Source organism: Colobus angolensis, unplaced genomic scaffold, assembly GCF_000951035.1.
Source record: "Colobus angolensis palliatus isolate OR3802 unplaced genomic scaffold, Cang.pa_1.0 Scaffold42, whole genome shotgun sequence".
In the NCBI taxonomy this organism is placed as follows: Eukaryota; Metazoa; Chordata; class Mammalia; order Primates; family Cercopithecidae; genus Colobus; species Colobus angolensis.
The window spans coordinates 5,586,066-5,592,891 of record NW_012117599.1 but is presented as its reverse complement, the minus strand read 5'-3'; the positions used below and the strand labels follow the sequence as shown (position 1 = coordinate 5,592,891).

The following is a 6,826-nucleotide window of genomic DNA, read 5'->3' as shown; positions in this document are numbered from 1 at the left end:
TGACCTCGTGATCTGCCCGTCTCAGCCTCCCAAAGTGCTGGGATTACAGGCTTGAGCCACCGCGCCCGGCTCAGAGACGTATTCTTTTGCTCACTGCTCAGTGACTTTGCATGTCATGTGTTTGCTTTTAAGTAAGTAGTCAATTGGTGGATTGAGTCACAGAACAGAGGCAACAGCAGGATCTGTAAGTCTGGAAACGGTGAATTTTGTTTGCATATTTTGGGGTAAACTGATTAGCTAAGAGCTAGCAGAAGTCATTCTGAGCATTCTGTCCTTGAATGCCCAAGTCTACCAAAGAAAACCATTTTCATTGTTTCTCTGTAGCGTTGGACGTTAGGATAGGGGGTGAGGATGGGTAGTAACAGAGAGGAGGGGGGACTTCCGGGACTGTCGTGATTTGTATTATTATGGTTTCTTTTTTATTTGATGTTGGGACCTGCCTAGGAGAGCCCTGATAGGGTAGGTGGCGGAGAGAGTAAAGTTTGGGTGTGTTGGTGAAACTACCATGCAGGAAGCAGAAGTTTATTGCTCACAGACCCAGAGAGGTTAGGGACACCGAATCACCAGGAGGGCCAGGAAGAGTCTGGAGGCAGCAGGGAGCTCAACCAGCCTGTGGTTGAGCCTGTTGGACCTGCCTTTATTAAGGCCCAGGGAGCTATTCCTCAGGCTTTCCCTCAGGACTTGTGGATCTGGGTCATTTAAAGAAAACATGCATAAAGGAGGGAACTCATTTACATGACTCCAGTGTTGACCATTAGATTTTTTCCACAGCCAGCAGCTGTGGCATGAGCTGGATTTGGCATCAGTGGGATGAGGAACAAGCAGGCTATATTGCAAACACCACACAGAGAGGAGAAGTCTCACTGAGGACAAGGATGACAGAGTTCAACTGGATTTCACACAGCTTATATCAGGTCTAAAAATGGCTGTCAAGGCTGCGACTCCATGAAGTCTATGCCAGGAACCCTCATGGCGCTCCCATTCTTGGGCTGGTGGCTGGCCATACAGTGTAGTGTGTTCACCTTGTGAAACTGTGTCACGAAGTTTGTGATTTGACTTGATTGCATTTCTACATACGTTATATATAAAAGTGTATCTTGGCCGGGCACGGTGGCTCAAGCCTGTAATCCCAGCACTTTGGGAGGCCGAGACGGGCGGATCACGAGGTCAGGAGATTGAGACCATCCTGGCTAACATGGTGAAACCCCGTCTCTACTAAAAAATACAAAAAATTAGCTGGGCGAGGTGGTGGTCGCCTGTAGTCCCAGCTACTCGGGAGGCTGAGGCAGGAGAATGGTGTGAACCCGGGAGGCGGAGCTTGCAGTGAGCTGAGATCCGGCCACAGCACTCCAGCCTGGGCAGCAGAGTGAGACTCCGTCTCAAAAAAAAAAAAAAAAGTGTATCAAGGTGACCAGGCACTGTGGCTCACACCTATAATCCCAACACTTTGGGAGGTCAAGGTGAGAGGATCACTTGAGCATAAGAGTTCAAGACCAGCCTGGGCAACATAATGAGAACCCTATCTCTACAAAAGAAAAAAAAAAATAGCTGGATATGGTGGCATGTGGCTGTAGTCTCAGCTACTCAGGAGGCTGAGGCAGGATGATTGCTTGAGCCCAGGGGTTCAAGACTGCAGTGAACTACGATCATGCCACTGCACTTCAGCCTGGATGACAGAGCAAGACCCTGTCTTAAAAATAAATGAATAAGTGGCATTGGCCACTTTATGGGGATTGGATTGGAGGTTCCTGGTGGAAGAAAGACTAAAAAGCACACGGGAGGATTTCAAGAGAAAGCGAGCTGGGCTTGAAAAGCCACCAGGCTAATAGCTGCACCCACATGTATCTTGGAACATAAATGTTCACTCGTGATGATAAGTTGGTAACCCACTAACATGCTGGCAGCAGACAGATTTTTCAGAAACACATATCTGATCAAAAATGTACAGTGATGTGTTCTAAAATTAAGTATTTGTCATGTTTTTTCTTTTACCAGGTACTCTTTAAACACTTGGGATTGTAGGGGTGGAAAGCTGTGATACCTTTCCTCACCCACCCATAAGGGTCATGGCCAACACTCCTGTAACAGAAGAAAAAAGAGAAAAGCATAACAAATGTATATAATATTTAATCCAATGTATTAGGCCATTCCCGTACTGCTACAAAGAAATACCGGTGACTGGGTAATTTATAAAGAAAAGAGGTTTAATTGCTCGTGGTTCCACAGGCTGTACAGGAATCATGGTGGCATGTGGCTTCTGGGGAGGCCACAGGAAACTCATAATCATGGCAGAAGGTGAAGGGGAAGCAGACACATCTTACATGGCTGGAGCAGGAGGCAGTGGGCAGGATAGCTGCTATACACTTTTACACGACAAGATCTCACGAGAACTCACTCATTATTAGTGAGTAGCACCAAAGGGGATATTCACCCCCATGATCCAATCACCTCCCAGCAGGCCCCACCTCCAACGTTGGGGATTACAATTCAATATGAGATTTGGGCGGGGACGCAGATCCAAACCGTATCATTGAAGCTTTATGTGACGTGAAAGCCTAAATAAAGACTCAAAGACTTCTTCCTCTTCCCGGGACGTTGTCGGCAGGCACTCAGAATGGTCCAGCGTTTGACATACCGACGTAGGCTTTCCTACAATACAGCCTCTAACAAAACTAGGCTGTCCTGAACCCCTGGTAATAGAATTGTTTACCTTTATACCAAGAAGGTTGGGAAAGCACCAAAATCTGCATGTGGTGTGTGCCCAGGCAGGCTTCGAGGGGTTCGTGCTGTAAGACCTAAAGTTCTTATGAGATTGTCCAAAACAAAGAAACATGTCAGCAGGGCCTATGGTGGTTCCATGTGTGCTAAATGTGTTCGTGACAGGATCAAGCGTGCTTTCCTTATCGAGGAGCAGAAAATCGTTGTGAAAGTGTTGAAGGCACAAGCACAGAGTCAGAAAGCTAAATAAAAAATGAAACTTTTTTGAGTAATAAAAATGAAAAGACTTGAAAAAAAAAAAAACTCAAAGACTCGGGAAACTGTCCATTTTCATGCTTAGGTTCGGTGAAGAATGGACAACCATGAAGAAGTGTGATTGGACAAAAAATGAATGATCCAATGGTAACAGACTGCGTGGGCAAACCCAGCAAGGCCTGTCCAGATTCTTCTTCCTCCTTCTCTGCGTCATTCCGTTCTCCCAGGTGGAGGGCAGGACCCCTTCTGGAATGAGGTCTCAAGACCTACTCTCAGACAAGGTGGGTCTGAGAATCTCTTTACGGCCAGCTCCTATACAGAAAGGAAGAGGGAGTTAGAGTCGTATTTCTAGGCTTTATGGCTGTCTTTGAAGGAGAGGGGTCCTAATTTCTATGATCCATCTTTGGGGAGAGAAATTCTAGTTCCTATGGCCTGCCTTGTGGGAGACACGGGAGCAGGAGAAAGAAAGGTAGAAAAAGGCCAGAAAGAGATTTTGCTTCTGAGGCTCTTCCACTGTCCTTTACTTCGAAGTACTCAGCATGTCAAAGCATTACGCTCTGGGCATTGTTTCCTCAACCAGGAATCAAATAGACAAATCTCTGCTCTTTTTGGGCTTATGTTCCTGGTACAGGAAGACTGACACTGAGCTAATCAGCAAATAAAAGCAAAATGTCTTAAGTACATATAAGTGTTACAGTGAAAATTCACTATGGGAATATGGATGCTCCCTTTTTTTTTTTTTTTGACAGAGTCTTGTTCTATTGCCCAGGCTGGAGTGCAATGGTGCGATCTTGGCTCACTGCAATCTCTGCCTCCCAATTCAAGCAATTCTCCTGCCTCAGCTTCCCGAGTAGCTGGGATTACAGGTGTGCGTCACCATGCTCAGCTAATGTTTGTATTTTTTGGTAGAGTCGGGATTTTGCCACGTTGGCCAGGCTGGTCTTGAACTCCTGATCTCAGGCGATCTGCCCACCTCTGCCTCCCAAAGTGTTGGGATTATAGGCGTGAGCCACCGCACCCGGCCTGGTGCTGCTTCTTATAGGGCATTCAAGCAAGACCTCTCTCACAAGGTGTAATTTGAAAAGAGACCTGAAGAAAGCAGGAGAAAGGAAAGGTGTGAGAGTCTCCTAAAAAGGGGAGGAGAATGAATCAAAGAAGTAGGAGAGCATGACCAGGCAGAGCCAATGCCCCTTGAAGTTAATGGCCATAAATCTGAAGTGATTAAGGAACTTTAAATCGTATATATACTGTAGCTATACACTGTATATATATTTAAAATCATATATATACTACATATAAGTCATATATGCTATATATAAATCATATACTATATATATGATTTATATATATACACACTTCAAATTTGTGGTCATTAACTAAATTTTATATACATATGATTTAAGTCCCTTAATCTCTTCAATATGTATAGAATATATAATATACTGATAAAAGAAATTAAAAGCAACACAAATAAGTGCAAAGGCATCCCATATTCATGAATTAGAAGACATAATTTTGTTAAACTGTTCATACTACCCAAAGGAATCTACAAATTCAATTCAATTCCTATCAAAATCCACTTAGTGACTGGGTGCAGAGGCTCACACCTCAGAAGGCCAGGGTGGGAGGATCATTTGAGTCCAGGAGTTCAAGACCAGCCTGGACAACATAGCAAGACCCCTTTTCTAAATAAATAAATAAAAATTAGCCAGGTATGATGGCATGTGCCTATCTATAGTCCCAGCTACTCCAGAGGCCAAGGAGAGAGGACCGCTTGAGCACAGAAGTTTGAGGTTACGGTGAGCTATGATCATTACCACTTCACTCCAGCTTGGGCAAAAGAGTAAGACTCTGTCTCTACAACGAACAAACAAGAAAGAATTAAACAAACAGACAAAAAAACCTGCAATGATATCACCTTACACCCATTAGAATGGCAATTATAAAACAATAACAACAGGTGTTGGTGAGAAGGTGGATACATTAGAACTCTTGTGCACCATTGGTGGGAATATCAAATAGTGCAACCATTTTGGGAAACAGTATGGAGGTTCATTAAAAGTAAACTATCTTATGATTCAGCAATCACACTTATGGGTATTACCCAAAAGAATTCAAGACAGGATATCAAAGAGGTATTTACACTCTAACGTTTATTTCAGTAGTATTCACAATAACTAAGGCAGAAACAACCTAAATGTCCATCAATATGGATGAATGAAGAAAATGCGGGCCCGATGCAGTGGCTCATGTCCGTAACCCCAGCACTTTGGGAGGCTGAAGTCACAGAAGTGCTTGAGCTCAAGAGTTTGATATCAGCCTGGGCAACATAGTGAAACCTCATCTCTACAAAAAATAAAAATGACCCAACAGGCATGGTGGTGTGCCTGTAGTACCAGCTACTGAGGAGGCTGAGGACGGGGGACCACTTGAATCCAGGCAATCCAGGCTGCAGTGAGTCATGATTGTGCCACAGTACTCCAGCCTGGGTGACAGAGCAAGACAAAGAAAGAAAGAAAGAAAGAAAGAGAGAGAGAGAGAGAGAGAGAGAGAGAGAAAAGAGAAGAGAAGAGAAGAGAAGAGAAGAGAAGAGAAAGAAAAGGAGAGGAGAGGAGAGGAAATGAAAGGAAAAGAAAAGAGCCAAAAGCCTGCAATATTGCGCCACATTTTTCCTTTCCAGGGCTTGGACCGGAGTTCTAGTGACCTGGAATGAGGGGCTTGGCCAAGGTGGTATTTGTCCATGTGGCCTCAGCCAGTTTGTTTCAGCTTAAATGCAAATAACTTGATTCTGCTGTTAGATGAACTAGCTGCGATGCCCTCCTGACACAGCAAAGTGTAAGAAGGGTTATCGTCCTTGCAGAGAAAGAGAATGGGCATCAGATGGAATTGGTGCTAATCTTACCTCCATCATTTATTCAGTTTTCTCCTCTAGTAAGATGATGGTAACAATCCTTACCTTTAGTATCTAGTTAACTAAATACAGTCGGCCCTTCGTATCTGTGGGTTCCCAACCAACCACAGACTGAAAATATTTGAAGAAAAAAAAAAAGCTGGACGCAGTGGTTCACACCTGTAATCCCAGCACTTTTGGAGACTGAGGCAGGAGGATCACCTGAGCCTGGGAAGTTGAGGCTGCAGTAAGCTGTGATTGTGCCGCTGCACTCTAGCCTGGGAGGACAGAGCAAGACTCTTCGTCAGAAAAATACAAAATAAAAAAGGGTGATTGCATCTGTAGTGAACATATACTGGCTTTCTTTCTGGTCCTATTACCTAATAAATATAGTAAACAACAATGTACATAGTATTTACATTATATTAGGCATTTTATAAGCAATTTAGATATCAAAAGAGGCTGCGCATGGGTTATATGCAAATGCTGCACCGTTTTTTATAAGGAACTTGAGCATCTCTGGATTTTGGTATCCACGGGGGTCCTGTAACCATACCCCTCAGATACAAAGGGACCACTGTATCGCGTTTGCTCCATGCCACGCACCGTTCTAAGCCTCTTCAAATATTAATCGTTCAACCGTCCCATCCATCATCCTTAAGAGGTAGATATTATCTTTGTCAGCTAATGAAGGAAATGGGCACAGAAAGGTTAAGTGGTTTGGCAGGTCTCACAGCTGTTGAGCAGTGGCATGTATTGAGCCGGGATTTGAACGCCCACCCTCTGCGGAACCTGTACCATCCTGCAGGAAACGAACTCATCCCGGGACCTGGCGCGCGAGGAGGACTCCGCAGGATGCGCGGCGTGTGCGTGGAACCTGGTGGTCTTCTGCGAGCCTGGACTTCTGAGCGAGGCGCGCGGCTGCAGGGATTCGCCGGGACTCGCGGCTGCAGGGATCCGCCG

The 6,826-nt window shown here is 44.8% G+C and overlaps 1 pseudogene across 1 annotated transcript; it reads left to right on the top strand.

The window, feature by feature from the left end:
* The first annotated feature begins 2,582 nt into the window (after positions 1–2,582).
* LOC105522159 lies at positions 2,583–2,980 on the top strand (annotated as a pseudogene). The gene has a single exon (XR_001003396.1). The product of XR_001003396.1 is annotated as a 60S ribosomal protein L34 pseudogene (transcript).
* Positions 2,981–6,826: the final 3,846 nt, after the last annotated feature.